An 18,806-nucleotide genomic window follows, 5' to 3' on the forward strand; every position below is an offset into this window, starting at 1 on the left:
CTTTGACAAAAATGGCATGTTTAATTTTAATGGCTTCATCAAAAATTGATCCACTATGTTGTTTTTGCAAGGCCTTTTAAAAATGAACTTACTAACCAACAATTTTAAACATCCAGCCATTTTGACTTAAAAACTCCTCTACAGCATAATACATGAATTAACTATTTATTTGCATACAACATATTTTAAAAACAAATCAGAACTGCAATTTGAAAACTAGAACCAGATTTTTCAACAGTAAGCTTGTTTTGCAATTAACCCATCATTTAAACTAAACCATCAGATATTTATTACCTATTTCCTATTTTTTAACAATAATGTTTGCTTATGATATACAGAAAAATTTTGGAGTAACAGCTTTTGAATTTCAGTAATACTTTTTACATTTGTTAAATAATATTTGACTATAACCTGATGTCTTAAATATGTTCATGAATGATATGATTTTTTAAAATTGAAAATTATGCATCTGCATTTTAACTGAATAGATTCAAGTTAATGAATTCACTAATTATAATCCTTTTTTAAAGACTTTGGTCTAAACATTTGGAAATGATCTTAGAGTATTGAATACTTCAAAATATCTCTGATTCTTAGGGAAATTTAAGAAAACAACATACTGTTGTCAAGTAAGTAAAAAATAATTCACCCAAAGATATGGTTTTCAGTATTAGTGTTAAACTTTTTAATTTCTAAAATCAAAACATATATAAACTGTGACTTAAGATATGAGAATTAATCATTTTTGTACAACTGGTGTTCTTCTTGTCCAAAATTCTGTCTCTGTTAATTGAACATTATTTTTTAAAGAAATAAACATTAAAATATATATTCCAAGTAAGCAGTATTCATTATCATATCATAATAGAAATAAAATCATAGAAAACAACAGAGTATGTTTAATTAGCTGTCTTCTGATATTTACCTCCTATTGAAAATAATGGTATGAAATTGTCATGACAATTGATAATTTAAAGATAAATAAAAGTCCTTTTGACTTATCACTATCTCATTAAATACTGAACATAATAATATATTTGTGTTCCTTCAGATCCTTTATTATAATAAAACTTATTTTAACAAAATTGCTAAAAATAGACTTTTTAATCTATATTTATGGAACATTATTGAATTGAGAATAGACTGGTATATAGACAACCCATGGACTTTGCAAAAAAATGAATATGTAGACAGAACCCACAGGGTCAGAAATGTCTTATATTAGGCAAAGTTTAAAATATGATTGAACATTTTTAGGAGTCAGTAAAGAATTATCAGGAGAAATACAGTTTGAATGTGGACTTGATGTGTAGTAGTAGTATAACAATGGCATAGATAATATTTTGTAATTGTTTTAAAAATTGTTGCAAGTTTTTAATGTTAACATATACAACACAAATTTCACTTTTAATGTCTACATAGTGTTCTAGTCATCTTTAGTTTACATAATAAACTCAGTACAATAAGACATTGATTTATATGAAAAGACTAACAAAATTGACAAACCTTTAGAAATTGGAACCCCTATGCATTGTTGATGGACTGGTGGGAATGGAAAGTGGTATGTCCACTGTGCAAATCAGTACAGTGGTTTCTCAGAGAAGCTAAAAAGTGAAATTATCATATGATCAAAAAGTCTACTTCTGATTGTAGAAGTGGAAATAATAAAAAGAATAGAAAGCAGGGTATTGAAGAGCTTGTTGTTCATCTATGTTTATAATAGCATTATTCACAAGCTGGAAGTAATCCATGTTCATTAACAGATGAATGGGTAAGCAAAATATAGTATATCCACACAATGGAATATTTAGCCTCATAAAGGAAGAAAAACTTTACATATGCTTCAATCTGAATAAAATTTGAGTACATTATGGAAATGTACTCATTAAGATAGTTAGAAAAAGACAACTGCTGTATGAGTCCACTTGTATGAGGGACTTAGAGTAGTTACAATAACAGACAGACAACAGACTGGTGGTTGCCAAGGGCTGAAGAGAAGGAAGAAGAAAAGGGAATTATTGTTTAAAATTTTTAAGACAAAGAATATTAGAGATGGGTGATGATGATGGGAATATGATAATATGATTGTACTTGACACCAATGATTTATACACTTAAATATTATATGATAGAAAAATACAATTATGTATATTTTACCACAATTGCAAAAATTGGGAAAAAAATCTATATGATTTAGTGCACATAGAGCTTAGTGTATGAAGAATGGTGAAAGCCAGATGCTTATGGATTTCTTAAAACATACTGAGATTTTATACATTGTACATAATTTGATTTGCATTTTTAAAAGATAACCATTTTGGTGATGGCAAAAGGAAAGTATGGAGTCTTCTGCTAAGACTGGAGTATGAGTTTCCATTATGAAGCTGTTATGTAAATGCATGGGAGAGTGAAATATTGGCTTATGATAAAGATGGTGAATAGTGAGAACATACAGAAAAAGGAATATTAAACATATTGAATCAAAAGAACATTGATTATATAAGATTTTTTCAACTTAATTTTGAGTGTTAATTATCACTAAATTATTGCATAATTCAGAATTGGGTTGCTAGGCAGAGTGATGCAAGCTGTAATCCCAGAGACTCAGGAACTGAGGCAGGGGGATCACAAGTTCAAGGCCAGCCTCAGCAACTAACCAAGTCCCTAAGCAACTTGGTGAACGTTGTCTCAAATCAAAAGTGCTAGGGATGTAGCTTGGTGGTAAAGCAACTGGGTTAAATCCTCAGCATTCCCCCAGTACGGTTCCTGATTGGTGTTGGAAAAACAGCACATCTTTTAATAAAATAACCTCAAAAATGGTAATTTCAAGTCAACATCAATAGGAATACATGAACATTTTCAAACTTTTCTCTACGTTTTATTTGTATGTTAAAACATTTTCTGTTTGGCTCATTTATTTTTGATATGATGAGATAAATATAAACATGTATATTGCCCTTAGCTCCAAAATAAATGAGAAAAATATGCATAAATGATTTAACAATATGGCTCCTATGAATTACATTTTCATTTTATTTCTTATCGCTCACATCTTTTATAATGCTGTAATGCCTTTAAAATGCTAAAGACATTCTTTATAATGTCTTTCTTGACATCGTGACTTGGTTGAAATTTCTTGTGCCTGGGAAACTTTTTATATAAATTCAAAAAATGGAGTTGAGTGGAAAGAGATTCACAAAGTCAGAGATTCTGCATTCTATTCTTTCACCTGCCACCCCATCATGGCATGACCTTGTGGAAGTGATTGATGATCTCTCTGCCTCAGAAATGAAAGTAAATGATAATTGCTCTACCTGCTTTGCAAGTATATTTCGAAGGTCACACTGAATAGTAGATATGAAAAATCTCTGAAAATGGTCAATTACATATGTAAACTAATAAAATTGAATTTTATTTTATTCTGAGCTCAACTACCACCCATGCAGAACAATTTAGGTAATGCATGTAATCACTCTAAAGAAGAAAACCAAATTGTGCTCTTGCTCAGAAAGTTAAAGTTCATTGTGTTAAGAGCACTTAAAGTAAAATTCAAATACAGACATATTTCGGAAAGTTTATAAAAGAACTTGCAGTGCCCTTGGTCAGATGTCAAAATCACTAATAGGAACGTATTGAAAAAAATAATTAAAGACATACATATGTATTCCTTTTAGGTGCATTCAAGAAGATGAAATACATTTTCTCATTTAGATTTATTTAAAAATAGGTCACATTACAATTCAGTGGCAATGCATAGCTGTAATCTGTTTATACCATTATTTGGGAAAGGCCTCTCTAAACAGATTCGCACTATAAAGCTGCAGAAAAGTGAGTTTGCCTTTGGACAAAATACAGCCTAGATCTGGGCTCCTTCCTAGAGGCAGAGGACCTTAACGTTGGACAGCTTCCTCATGACTATTCTCTTCCAACCTTAGATTCTACACAAGAATCCTCTTTGCTACCCATATAGAATGGACAATCAGCAAACAATGGACTCTGTGCTCCCAAAGCAGTCTTTACTAATATGGGAACAATAAATTATTATGCTTATTTAGAGCAACTTTTTGGGGGTTATAATTCATGTTTCATACAATTCACCCATTTAAGGGTACAATTCAATGCTTTTCATTTTGCTTACAGACAAGTGCAACCATTATTAGAGTCAATTTTAGACTCTTTTCATTACTCGAAGAAGAAAAGTCTACCATTGCTGATGTTCCTTGTCCTCTCCCCACTCTCTATTTCTTCTTACTCCTCTGTACCCCAGGCAGTGACATCATTTTTCTGTCTCTACACATTTGCATTTTAGGTACATTATTTAGGGACATTTCTCTCATTAACTGTACTCATATATGCTTTGACTAACAACTTCCTATCCTGTCTAACCATCCAAGCTTCTGGTAACCACTGTTTTATTATCAACTTCTATGAGACTGATGTTTATAAATTCCACATGAGTGAGATTATGCAATATTTGTCTTTCTGTGCCTGACTTAGTTCTATCAATAAAATGTTCAGTAGAAGAACCCCAATGCAATTCTTATCCTTCATTTCAAATCATGCTATCCTCCCACCTCCTAAAATGACATTTGAAGGTATTTCCCCCTTATCTTAAAATTCCTATTATTTTCAATCAGTTCAACTGTAATGATTGGGGTTAGTCATACTTTGTGTGTGTGTGTCTCCAGGTATATGTTTTCCTAGAGCTCAGAGTTAGACACTCTGGATTTTAAATGTGGTTTGATCAGGATCAAATAATTCAGTACAACTATTAAAGTTGTTCTGGATATGGTTTTTTATTAATGAATACTAATATTGCAATTCTGAAAATGTTGACCCATAAGGATCATAGAGATAATTAATCCCTTATGTGTATTTCGTATAAACAGCTTTTTAAAAAGTATCCCTCATCTACACTTTAATAGTTAATTTTGTGATTCTAAATGTCTTTACCTTTGGCTTAATTATATTTCATTTTGACAGTCATGGCCCATCCATTAAAACTACAGAGACATTTTTACATTCAAGTTTTGTGTCAGTCACAGATTCACAGATTAATAAGCACTATTTCTTATGTCCTTTCTCAAGTCAGCGCTAAAATGCTGTACAAGAAAAGACCAAGGACAGCATATTACCTTCTAATGAAATAACCTATTTGAAAGTGCTTTGTAAACACTCTTTTTGTATTCATCTTTAGTTCTGTATCTTTTCTTCTGTCTTTTACATATAACACTTTTGAATGTGATCTTATGGAGAATTTCTATGGTACAGTATTCATGGTTTCTTTAATTTTTTTTTCAATGGCCTCTGTCATCAAAATTATTTCTAATTGCATCATATGAGTTCTCGTGAAGAAAATTCATCATTTTTGTGTCACTTCTTTCATTTATAAACTTTCTCCTCAAAAACAACTTCTCTGAAATTTTTAGTATTTGATTTTCTTCCTTTACATTTAACCTTTATGGGTCTTAATTGTTGTAGGTTGGTAAGTGTGCTAGTTGCTGCAGGACATTCAGTTATCCATATGTTGTTCCTAGCTTTCAAAGAGCTCGTAGGCCTATAAGAGAGCTAAAGCACATGATGTACATAAAGAATGGTATTTTAAATCAGGGTGTCTCTCACTTCTAAATTCTTAGTTATTCCCTATCATAAATTTGATTTTAATTCCTAACACCCCTCATGCACTTCTTGTGCTTCTAGATATTTCCACACCCACATTGCCTTTCAGCATATTTGCAGTGGTTCCAAACTTCCATATTCCATGTGGTTCTTGGTATGTCTAAGATTGTTCCAAAATCTTCTTTTAACCCATTATGAATATGATTTTCAATTGGTCAACACTTGTCAACTACTTACAGCCTCATATTTAACCCATTGATTTTGATATGTTTACACTAATGTTCTTATAGTGACTATTATCATGCATGTCCCCCTGCCAGGTGTATATATGTAAATATAGAGTAATATGAATCTTTTTCTATGTAGATAGAAAGAGATATATATGCATATATATATACACACACCTATATTAAAATATTCTATATTTTTATGGTGTTATGATACTCATGTAGGCGTACATACTAGAAGTATCTATTTTATGTATATATGCATGTGTGTGTGTGTATTAGGTAAATATGTGTAAGAGTTCAATTTATTTATACTATAGATGGATCTGTTTGAATTTATGCATTTTAATAAGTTTATTTATCAATTAAATTTGTTAAGCCTTTCAACAAGAGCTGAAAATAATGAATTAAAAATAAAAAATAACCATCCTGATAAAAAGACACAGAAGGATTCTAATCCACCCTACTAAGTATTTTCTCCCACTTACACTTTCTCCCAGTTTCCAAGCACCAGAAGTCCACATTTTATTTTATTTTTTGGCTAACAATAGGAAATGTACCAGACAAGGATCCATTGAGACTTGACCCCAGTCCAGTGGGGCACTCAGTACTTGGTCCGTTTAACATAATGCATACCAAGTGCAAATCATGATCCCTGCCCTTACAGTAAAGTGCTCTGCTACCCAAACCAATGAGCAATTTAGTACTTTTCATTGACTAATGGATTTCTTTTTTTTTTTTCTTCTACTTTTTCTCTGGGATACACTTTATTTCTGATGTGGTTTGATAAATGCAACTGCAACTATTCAACTTTTTGTTGTGGATTCTTTTTTCCTAGTAGAGTATTAAAATTCTGACACCATTGACCCTTAAGATTCCACCTTAGGGCTCATAATGCAATATGTAGATTTTCCTGTAGTTGAGAGAAACAATACAGAGAGATTCCTATGTAGCCTATACTTAGTTTCTTCCTAACCACTATAATTTATAATATTAAAAGAATGTGCTCACATATTACTTGTATAATGAATATTAATAAGCATATTGGACATGCACTTTCTATTCTGTACATTAAGATATTGATTTGACTTCCACAAATGTTTACTCCAGTCATAATTTTGATGAAATGACACAATTACATATACATATATATGTATATATATATATATGTTTTGAAATTTTATTTAATTGTGTTCTTTAAAATTCATGTTTAGGGAACATATTGTACTACATTTTATTCATAAGATCATTTCTGATAGCATATACAAGTGGCAAAGTTATGAGAGAGGGAGAGATGGAAGGCAGGGAGGAAGAAAGAAAACTGGTAAAAAGGAAAAGAATGAAGTTGGAAAGAAGGAAATACCGAATGGAGATACATGTAGTTAAAAGGACCACGGCATCAATAAGCACTCACTGATATTCCCTTTTAATTGAAAAGGATCATTTGCAAGGAGATGAAGTGACATTCATGTTTGTGTGACCATAGTGTCTATTAAATGACTTTGCCAAATCACTAAGAGTTATAAGAATGTTGTATTTTATTTTCCCCTGCATTCAAAGGAACAGTGAAGGACTAACATTTATATTGTCAGAGTAGACTGTGAACTAACCAAAGAAGATCAAAGGACCACTAGTGCTCCTCCCTTGTCAAGGGAGGAAGATGCATTAGTGAAAACTGTTTTTGGGGGAAAATAAGTTTCCAGAACTTTGAATTTGAAACAAATTTCAAGAAAACTTTTAGCACAGTAAATTTAAATTTTGAAGGAATTATAATCTGAAACATTTTATTACTATGCTGGATTATTTTGATCATTATCATTTGATAAAATGCTAGGGATACAAGTAAAAATATATGATTGGCTTTGTAGTCTTCAAAGGGCCCTTATTTTGCATTTCTTTTATTTATAATTGTATGAATTTTACATATCCACTTTCTAGAATAAGAACTTTTATAAGTAAAGTCAAATTGTGATAATATGTTTTGTTTCCTCATTAAATCAGTTACTGATTTTGGTTTTATTTTGTGGTGAAAAACCATTATTTTAAGCTATCATTATGAAATTTAGTGAATGTGTTAGTTCCTCAAAACCAGTGCTAATTACCAACTCTGCCCACCCTCTAGCCCTATACTCCACTAAAAGCCCTCAACCTTGGATAGTAGCTTACTGAAATACAGCATCATTTGAAGCTACTTTCCTGTGAGTTGCTAATGGGAAATTACAAATGCAGTAATAAAAATTTTAGGTCACCAAGATTTATGTTTTATTTAACTGCTGAACTCTTGCTATTAGAGGAAAGGAATGATTAGTTGTTCTCATTTTCAATGTGACATTTACATTAAGCAATAAATGCTCTAGTGGTGCATTAATTTATTTGTCATATGATCCTGGATGTGTGTAATAATTTGTAAATGCTTTCCTATAGCCAAGTGTATGGTACTACACTTTTATCCAATGACACAAATGCATTTTCATATTCAATCAGTGTCTCTAATTTAATTTTTCAGTGGGTTTAGCAGTGCTAGTGGTGAGCAAGCATGTTTTAATTATGGTGTTTATATGAGCTTTTTTGAATATTTATGCTTCATATACCTCATTAATGTGAAATAATTTCCAGTTTTATTCTGTATCTGGTTCAAATTATTTTTAAAATTATTTGTCTTAATAAAATGGCACTTGTGTTATAACCTCATTTTTGGAGTAGTCCACTTAAGAGAATGGCTGACTAGATTATTTCAAACAATGTATTATTTTATGATTAATACAATATTATGATTAATATAATATGTATGATTGAATGAATTACAATGAAAACATATGACCTAATTGTTAATATATTTTGAAATATCTGGTGTTTTTGCATTAGCTAGATCAAATATCTATATAACTGAAGCGTAATTTTAATTATTTTCTACACAAGGTAAATATAATTGAAGATTAATATAGAACAACTCCATGTTATTTATTTTGTACTACTAGGTCTAATATAGAAAAGGATGAATAATGACATCATTTGGCATATTCATAGTTGTTTGAAGTGGGTGAATATATTAAATACAGGGTTACTTAAGATTATGTCATCGTTGTCTTCAGATATTTGAAGGATTTCCTTAGTTTTCAATGGTGTAAAGCTTAAGAGAATCTTAGGGAGAAACTCTGAAAAGAAGCAAAATTATTATATGTCATGATCTGTATATTCAGATATATCATATCTTGAAACAATGGATCATTTTGTACTTTTTTTATTTTAAAGGAGGAAAGTGAGTAATGTGATAATAGCTATGATCCCAAACCAGATCTGTAAAACTTCAAAGGCCTGTATTTGCTGATAATGAGCCTATTATCCATCTGCATTTTCAGAGAAGTGATGAACAATTAACAAAGACATTACACAGAATTAAAAATGTTAAAATGTTAAAAATGCAGGATAGTGATTTTCACTTTAAAAAAATTTTTCCATAAAAACCTCCAATGTTTTGCCTATCTTTCCCAAGTTCTTTTTGAGTTTAGCCTTGGCATTCATGATAGTTGTTGGAGGAAGAATCCTATTTCTTGGAATATATATGCCTAATAGTTGCCAAATTTTCTAAGACTGGAAGATAGTCACACAGCAGCAACTTGGAATTAAATAGTTGATTAGAATTTCTTATGAGATTTAATTTCAACATACCATTGAGAAGAAAAGGAAATCTTTATAGGATAACACTGGAAAACTGTGGTACTATAATCACAAATCTATCTTGGGCATTGTGATTACCAATATATATGAAATTTATTGTAGAATTTGTTATTTGTCAGCTATTCATTATTGTAGCAAAATACCTGAGTCAACCAACTTAATAAAGATAATTGGTTTATTAGCTCTGAAGATACAAGTCCAATTTGGGTGGCACCATTGGTTTGGGCTTTGGTGAGAGTGTCACATGGCAATGGCAGGGATGTGCATCAAAGTGAGCAATCACATCTAGAGTCAAGAAGAGAAAGAGAATAGGCTAGGGTCCCACAGTCCCCTTCAGAGCATGCCCCAGTGACCCAAGTACCTTTGGCAAGGCCCCACCACTTCCAAAAATGTCCCAGAACTTCCCAAATACACTATGCTGGGGACCAAGCCTTTAACATATGGAGTTTTAGGGAACATGTATCCAAACCATATCAGAATCATCTAAAGTTTTTCTGAAGTTTTTAACTTACCATTATAATATATAAGGCTTTACATAAAGTGAGACAGGTGGAAACCCAGGTTTTACCATTTAGTAGCTATTTACCCTTGCCCTTTTTTTCCTGTCTTTGCTTTTTGTATAAGTGATATAGAGTTATGTAAGAATATGTATTTGCCTCATTTGATTCTTGGGAGAAATTTTTTTTTAATTTTTAAAGAACTTTTAGCGGGGGATTGAACCTAGGCAAGGCAAGTTCTCTACCACTGAACCACATCCCCAGCTTTAATGATTCTCAGGGGATTTCTTGGAAAACATAAATTAACACATATTTCATGGTATTTCTTAAATTCATTGCAAAAAGGAAAATGTTGTTCTCATTAACAAATGACTACGTGGTATGAATATATATAAGAAGCACTTTCTTGGAGGAATTGGAATCTAGGTGGAGTTGTAGCCATTATTGTTTTTTCAAACTAAAATGAAGACAGAATGCTGATGATCATCAATATCTTTTGCATGGATTAGGATAATATTTTAAAGAATTTATATTTTTTCCACAATTCAATAATATAAACTATAATTACAAGGTTTAAATTTACTTTTTCTTTATACTCTTTACTACAGAGTAGGGAATGTGATAAGAGTTACAGGAACAATAATGATTTCTGATGTTAGCATTTTACTTCTAGGAATTTATTATGCATGCACTCACATGTACGTGTGCAAACTATATGCATATGGACATGGATTTTATGATTTCTATTATAACAAAATCCAAAAAAGTTCATCTTTTTCAATTGGAGCACTTCAAGAGCTAATTATGCTTATGGTTCATTTATACTGATACATGTGAAATACTTCCAAAAGAATATTCTAAATGTGAAATTGGTTTGGTATGAGAGAGAGATCTCGCTTTGGAGGGAGTTTGCTTTTGAAATTCTTGAATTTTTGCATTGATACATGTATATTAAAATTAGTTAAAATATTTATGGAAGAAAACAAATGAAAGGTTAACAACATCCACATCATGTTGACTGGCATGTGATTGAGTTGAATTCATGTGTCTATATGTGACATGTCTTTGATACCTATAATTCTATAATAAAATCTTTATTTTAAAGTAAACACAAATTTGCAAAAGAGATTGCATTTCTTGACAGGTTCACAGAAATAACTGAAATACATAAATTATAATTTCCTGATTTTCAACCATCCCATTAATCTCTGCTTTAGTTTTTAGCATTTATGAGAATTTCAGTATTAAATTAGGCAATAGTTTTAACTTTCCCTTTTAAATAAAATCCCAATAATTGTGTGTCATAAAATAATGGAATTATCCTCTTAAATTTGGATATACAAGATCATTCATATGTCTTTATAAATGGAAGCAGTAGAAGTAATAAACTAGATTGAAGTTGTTGGTTTATCATCTTTCATGTTTTTTATTGTTATTCCTTGGAAATGTATTATTTCTCATTTTTACTTCTTCAGTAAAAGGCCACAATCTAAGTACAATTAAAAAGTTTTTATTAAATTTTAGAAAACTTTAAAAATTCAGACTATTTCTGCATCAAAAATATCAGGGTTTGAATATCAGTTGGTACTATGATAAAGATTTTAGGGTAAAGAAAGTTAAATACTGCATCCCATAGAGCCAGGTCAATTATTATTCAGATTGACTTGGAACTTCAGAAAGAAGTAGAGATTAGTAATCTTCAAACATGAAATTCAAGTAAAAAATTTAGCTTTAGATTTAATGATTTTGACATGCATATATATGTATTTTCTCCATAGACAACATGTGTTGCCACAGAATGATTTTCTCTGTTGAAGAAAATAAGGGCAACACGATCTAAGACTATTAGCTCTATGAGGGCAGGATTCTGTCAAGCTGACTGCTGTATGTATGCCTTGTGTCATGTGTACACTTGGTAAATAGTGGGTGATGATTAAATATGTGTTATTTACGCAGTGTTTTAACTTTAGACTGCATGTTGAATAGATTGGAATATTAAGAAAATTAAACTGTGTTGCTTGTGATTATTTAAATCACCTTCTGTTTTAAGATCAGACTCTTTCTTCCAAAGATGAAAAGCAAAATGTTGACGTATTTATTGGAACCAGAGCATATCTCACATTCCACCAGGAAGCCTTTTTGTCCATATCTATTTGAATTCTGCCTAGTGATAGTCCTTATACAGTTTGTGATTGATCATGAGTTAACAACCACATTGTTTTTCAAGATATTGCATAAGAACTTTTTGACACGCTTTTTTTGTGCTTGCCTCCTCTGAAGAATACCTGTAACCATTCAGCCAGGTGTGTTGAGAAGATCCGTAGTAGCCGACTACCCTTCACTCTGACGCCACCTCAGAATCAGCCTTGGAGATGCTTTCACCCTGTCCGTCTTCTGCAGCAGCCAGGCAGAGTGCTGACTCCTTCATAGCAGTGAGGAACTCTTCAGGCTCCAGAAGTAAGTTCATTACCTTCAGTTTGATTGTTTCCAGGAGGTTATAAAAACCCCAGTGGGATAATCCTGCAAACTAAGATCTATATCTCCTCCTCCTCCCCTCAACACCCGCCCTCTTCCACCTCTGTCACCTTATCCTCATCCTCTTCTCTCCCTGTCCTCTTCCTACCCCCAGAAGCACTACTTTCCAGGGAATAAAAAAGTGACCACTTTTTAGGTCAATAATCTGTATCCTTCTAGAATTTTCTGATTATTTTTCCAGGATTATATTTCACATGCATTATTATTTAGATTTGCAGCCTTGAGGCATAGATGAGGGAGAAATTAAGGTAATTTTTGATAACACTCAATCACTCTGAATCCATTTACTTATTGACAAAGTTATTTGGCTAATGAGTTACAAAAGTGTAATGAAATTCCTGATCTTTTGTTTCTTAAAAATTGAATGCTCTTTCAATGACTTTGATGTCTAGTGCTAAACAGGGTAATGGTTTGGTGCTAGAAAAAAACATGTTCCCTGATTGACTGGTTAATTGAATGACATGGTCTTTGTTTCATTCAGTTTATGGCAGTCTATAAATACGCACACTGAAAATCTAGAGAAAAGGAAAATCATTTGAAGGAAAATGAATTAAAATCAGATTTGAAGAGCCTGAAAAATGCATAATAAACTGCATATAACTGCAAAACGTATTTCCAGCTATAAATTTATCTTTGACATTCCTAAGTTCTAGCTAATACAAATGTACTAGTTCTAAGATTGTTTATATTTATGGGATTTGGAAAATAAAGACAATGTCTCATGAAATGTTCGATATTTCCTAGTCCATATTTGCAATCTATTGTTTTGTCATTTTTCTTGTTTACCCGGTTTGAATTTGAGTTTTCCCTTCACTTCTTCCAAATACTTGATATAAGCATTTCTTATTGCTCTTGGGAGTATATTTGCATCACAATGTCACCTTACAGAAAGTGATTATGGATGTGTTTTTATAGAGAGCAAATGTTTGATTTAACTTTGATTATCTATCAGAGATTCAATATTTAGCAACTGAAACTTTCTTGAAGGATATGGGGAGGAGATATTTAATAATCTTAGTTGTATTTTGCAACATATACAATGCAATTATGCCTTCAAAAGAAATGTATGTCATTAAAGTAAGACTGCTGTTTAAATTTATTTCTGAATCATAATGCTACTAATTATGTAAGATAAAACAGGCAAGCAGTATGTTGTTGCTGGTGCGTTCAAAGTCATGTGGAAAGACTACTACTTTTAAGATGTTAAAAGGGTCTATCTAGGTTATGTTGAGTTTAATTTTTTATAACTGTAACTGTAGCATAAAATGACAAGTCTAAAAATGTAGGAGACAGATTACAAATCATTATTTTAGTGTAGCTTTTTCCTATACATATTTTATCAGTTGGTCTGCCTTTTGTACATGACTTATTCATTTATCTTAAGATTTGCTTTCGATGTCCTGCTTCTTGAACTTTTTATTAAATCAAGCAACATGAGGAAGACATTATAGATTTGGATCTTTTATGTTAATTAATTAGTTAACATTTTTTTTTATATTCCTGTGGCAAGACTATCATTTTCTAAATAAAAGCATTTGACTTTATGAAAGTTGTGGACAAAGGAAATATATTTACTGGCATAGATTCCTCAGAGTAAATCACAAAAAAGAGAATTCAAACACATTTTCATTTACTAATAGCTATAGTAAGTCCAAAGGATTTACTTAATTAACCTGGCAATGGAAAGCTAAACCAAAAATTTACACACTGAAAACAATTCTCCCAAGTTAATGCTTGATTCAGTTTTTTTTTTCTTTTTTTAATTACAAGTCTATTAGTCTGCAGAAGTAGAACTTCCTTTTCTCTATTTTTTCTTTTGAGTAACATTAGCCTGGAAGTCTTGCACAGAATTAATCACCCTGAAAGAAGAGAAAGTAAATATATTCCTAATTACGTTCCTCAAATTTCAGAGAGCTCATTGAAAATTCATAGCACATCCATTAAAATTGCTTTAAAAATAAATGGAATACTAGAAACTTTCTTAGTGAAACGGTGAACAGAGAAGTAGTAGTAAAATCATTGTGAGGCAATAGACCATCCATTTGTGATTAAGGAGGGACAGTTGAGGGGGTAGTGGTGGTTGGTATGATGGTGATTTTTCTCACTGTGATATTTTCAATCAGTCTTGGCCAGTAAAAAAGTACTTTTGTCTATTACTGATGTTCTTTTTCATTTGACAAAAGCACTGGTAAATTAAAAAAAAATACATAATGTCTGTACAGAAATGTGCCTGTGTGTACAATTTGTGTAAGTACATGCATATGCATACATGAATGTGAAAGTAATTAAGTATATACACAGCAGCAGTGATAAGAACTCTACGGAGCTGATCTGTCTTCCAAATATTAAGATGCCTTAATGACATTAAAATATGTTTTTTTCCCCTGAAACAAACTTCCTTTTAAGACCTATAAATCATCACCACTGATATTGACAGTGGTCTAACTCATTACATGACTAGTCAGCATATTTTCATTTGATAATGCATCTAACTGATAAATGCTAATTAATTTTATTTTTAGACCAACTTTAGAGGGACTTTGTGTATTCGACTCATTCGACTAGAGACATTTTTTCATGTTTAATATATAGTAAATACTTAAAATCCTACCAGAATGCGTGAGCCACAACAGAGAAATCAGGTTCCTCACTAGGACAGAATCAGCATACTAACTGTGAATGCTTATCTGGTTACATTAACTGGGTATCAATTAATTTCAATAATCCCAAAAGGTAGAGCAAAGTAGAAATGTGTTGAATTATGAAGGGTTAATTATAAAAAGAAAAAAAAGTTAAAAAATTCTCAAAGCAAACTTTAAAAATGACTCTATAAAACGATGTATTCAGTACAAACCTTGCCAGATAATTCCAAATTGATGTATCTCATTACCCTTTTGCTTTAAATTTAACTTATTACAAATTACTCTTAGTTATCTCTTCAAATATATGCTTTTAGTGTTTTTGAGCTCAGTAGATGAAATCACTGTATTTCAGAAAAAGTAGAATCATCTTGTCACATCTATCTCCTTCATTGCACAAATTTAATCCATCACCTAATCTAGAAAGCTTTACCTACCAGAAACAAAACAGAACCAAACAAACTCTTAATCTCTTGATTCCATCCCCTGTTTTCCAGTTTCACAATCAGTCCCCTGGTCTCAGCTGCTGGAATTTCTCTCCTATACTACTCTAGAAGCCTTTTGAATTATCTACTCCTATCCAATAAGGAACCTATTCTGTCTGCCCTTGCTTAGACAGCCAGAGAGCTTTGGAGAATACAAATTGAGGTGCCAAATTGTCTCTAAAAACCATTTCTCTTAGGACAAACAAAAACAAAGACAAGTTCTTTCTCATGGCTTCCAATGCTCAGTATTGGAACTGCTCTCAGTGCCCCTGGGTCATCCGACATCCTGCTCCCCTCCCTTCCTTCATTTCTCAGATGGCCTTTCAGCCCATCTTCCCAGCAAACCCTTCCCACCACTGTCTTTGCACTTGCTTCTACCTACTTGCAGTTCATCTTTTCTATTACCTCATCTCAATAGACACTTCCTGAAGGAAACTTTTCCTGATCATTTTTTTCCTCCTATTATATGGTCACATGGCACCTTATAACTGTATTTCATCAAAATTTTATTTTTTCTTTGTACAGTTTTCTGATTAATGTTATCTTATCCAAATTGTAAGCACTGTACGGTCAAGAGCCTTGTCAGCCTTACTCAATATTAAATTCCCTTTTTATTATTTTACTATTATAAACACAAGCATAGAGCACTTCTTTCTCTCTGTTCCCCTTCTCCCCCTCTCTTTTCTCTGAGTTTTGGGGTGAGGGAAATCACAGCTGTTCATCTGGAGTATAAAGGAGAAAATTTAAATTGAACAGAAAAAGTTGTCACTGGAAAATTATTATGTTTTGCCTTTCTCTCTCTCTGTCTCTCTCTCTGTCTCTGTCTCCTTGATTTACTGGAAATTTACCAGGATGTTTCTCCAAAATCTGTTAGGACTTTTGTTATAAAGTTCCAGAAACTGATTTTACCGACAAAAGTAAAACATCTGTATTTCTAGAACTAATGGCATAGCAAGTAGTGGTATGAATTTATGTCTATATTGATGATATTGAATATTAAACCTGAAAGTTCAAATGTTTAAATATGAATGTTATATATATATCCAAAGCATTGGTTATGGCACTTGATAGAAGTATCAAGCAAACTATGAACATTCTTTTGCTATATTTTTAAAGAAAATATTCCAAAACTATCACCTGCAGAAGAATCTTTAGGTATTTGCTATAGATACATTCATTTGTTTGTTGTTTGTTTCTTTTCTGTTGTAAAAGTTTGATTCTGATGTATTGAAAGGTAACCATCTGTAGTGAGAGACTGGTTTTCCAGTGCCCTTATACTGCAACCCTAACCCTTCTCAGTCTTGGCATTATTTCAGGGCCTTGTTTTCTGGTAGGCAATGGCTCAAGATAATAACCTGTCAGCAATATAGATAAATATAACTCAGATTTTTGTCTTAAACATAATTACAGACTTTTAGAGAAATTAAGGATAATGCAATGCAGAAACAACTACTAAGATGAATAGTGTTGAAATACTACAGGTAGTCATATGAAATCAATGGATGATGAGTGATTTCATCTCAGATAATGAAAAAAGACTTATTTCAAGTAGAATTTAGTCTCTAGATAGATTTCAAAATTGGACTGTTGCTAATATGCTTTGTCTTTTTAAGGTTAAACTCCCAAGAGGTAGAGAGGTAATTCAGTCTTCAAAAAAAGCCTTTCAGTACCGATTAAATACTAAAAATGTCTTAACTGGCAATACTTGCTATGGAAAAGTCAACACTTTCTCTGTCTACTGTTGGTGTTGGTCTAGTGGGTCATTGGCACTATAGTTCTTACTGTGAAGTGTCCTGGGAAGAGGACTGAATAAATGCTCTGCCTTAGGAGATAATGATGACTTTATGCTTTGGATCAGGAGAGATGATGTCATGTGGAGAATACTCTTGGCAACTGACATTAGATGCATGACAACAAACTTAATTTCCAGGTGTTGGCTCTGAAACCCAATGGAAACAATAAAATTTGTACTGACTCAACTTAGAGGTGTCTTAGTTATTCTGATGAGAAACCTATTCCTACTGACTATGCAGTTAACCTCCAGTATAAAACTATGGGCTGCACTATGGAACATTTTCATGCATGTTGGATTTAGAATCCTCTAGATAAATGGATGCATCTCTCATCAATATTAAACAGAATGTGGGAGACTTTACAGCAAGAAAAACCTTGGCAGTCTATACAAAAGCTCCTCTTAAAGAAAATTCATGATTTATCATGGGAGGAAATTTAAAGACTAGAAGAAGCTGTCTATACTATGTATATATATATATATATATATATATATATATATATATATATATACACATATATATATATCATAAGCACTAAAAATATCTTCAATGATTTGTAATGTAAAGGGAATAAAACACAAGGAAATTTATTGTTGGAATTACAAGGTAAAATGTGTGGAAAAAATAAGGATCTTGTAGACATAGCATTACTAGCTGGAAACATTAATAACATAAGAAAACCTAGAGACTTGATTTTGAAAAGTGTTAAATTAGATGCTACATTCAACTTCAACAACACAGTTTTGACAAGGAAGCATTTATAGACTGTGTAAGAACTCCAGAGATATTGAAGAGATTGTAGCTTACCAAGGACAAATAAAGCACACTATTAGAATTGCTGACATACTGACCACGTCTTAGTAATCGTCACCTCTCCCTCCCCTCCTGTTCACATGTGTAAGTTGGATTAACTGTGACCTTGCAGAGTAGTAACCTGATTTCACATGTCTAACTAAGCTCACCTTTGGCCTCAGGAATATTCAAGGAATATAGCTGCATGACAATAAAAACACATTTTTGTAATTTCACAAGAAAAGACCGGGAACATTAGATTTGGCAACTCAGGTGAAGGATTTGGTGTTACTTTTTAAATAGCTGTTTCTTTTAAGGTGTCAGTTCCTCTTAATGTCAGATAATTCTAAACTTGTAATCAGAATTTGGCTTTCTTTTTGATAACTCGCATGCAAATATGGATCGCTTTCCTAAATCCTGAAGCTTTAACATACTGTTTAATATCTGTAAAACAAATAACCTTTTAATACCTACTTACATATTTATGTCTGGAAAATAGAGTTCCATTATAGGCCAATGTGTTTCTCTCAGATTATTTCAGT

General features: G+C 32.0%; 1 protein-coding gene across 2 annotated transcripts in view; it reads left to right on the top strand.

Annotated features, from left to right (window-relative positions):
- The window catches only part of Lrfn5 (leucine rich repeat and fibronectin type III domain containing 5), a 267,764-nt gene that overhangs the window by 92,278 nt on the left and 156,680 nt on the right, over positions 1-18,806 (top strand). For both annotated transcript variants that reach the window (XM_047540646.1, XM_047540648.1), the window contains exon 2: positions 12,301-12,477. The gene's annotated coding sequence lies outside the window, so the exon portion shown is untranslated. The remainder of the gene's footprint in view (positions 1-12,300; positions 12,478-18,806) is intronic.

This window comes from Sciurus carolinensis, chromosome 2 (assembly GCF_902686445.1).
Source record: "Sciurus carolinensis chromosome 2, mSciCar1.2, whole genome shotgun sequence".
Lineage (NCBI taxonomy): Eukaryota > Metazoa > Chordata > Mammalia > Rodentia > Sciuridae > Sciurus > Sciurus carolinensis.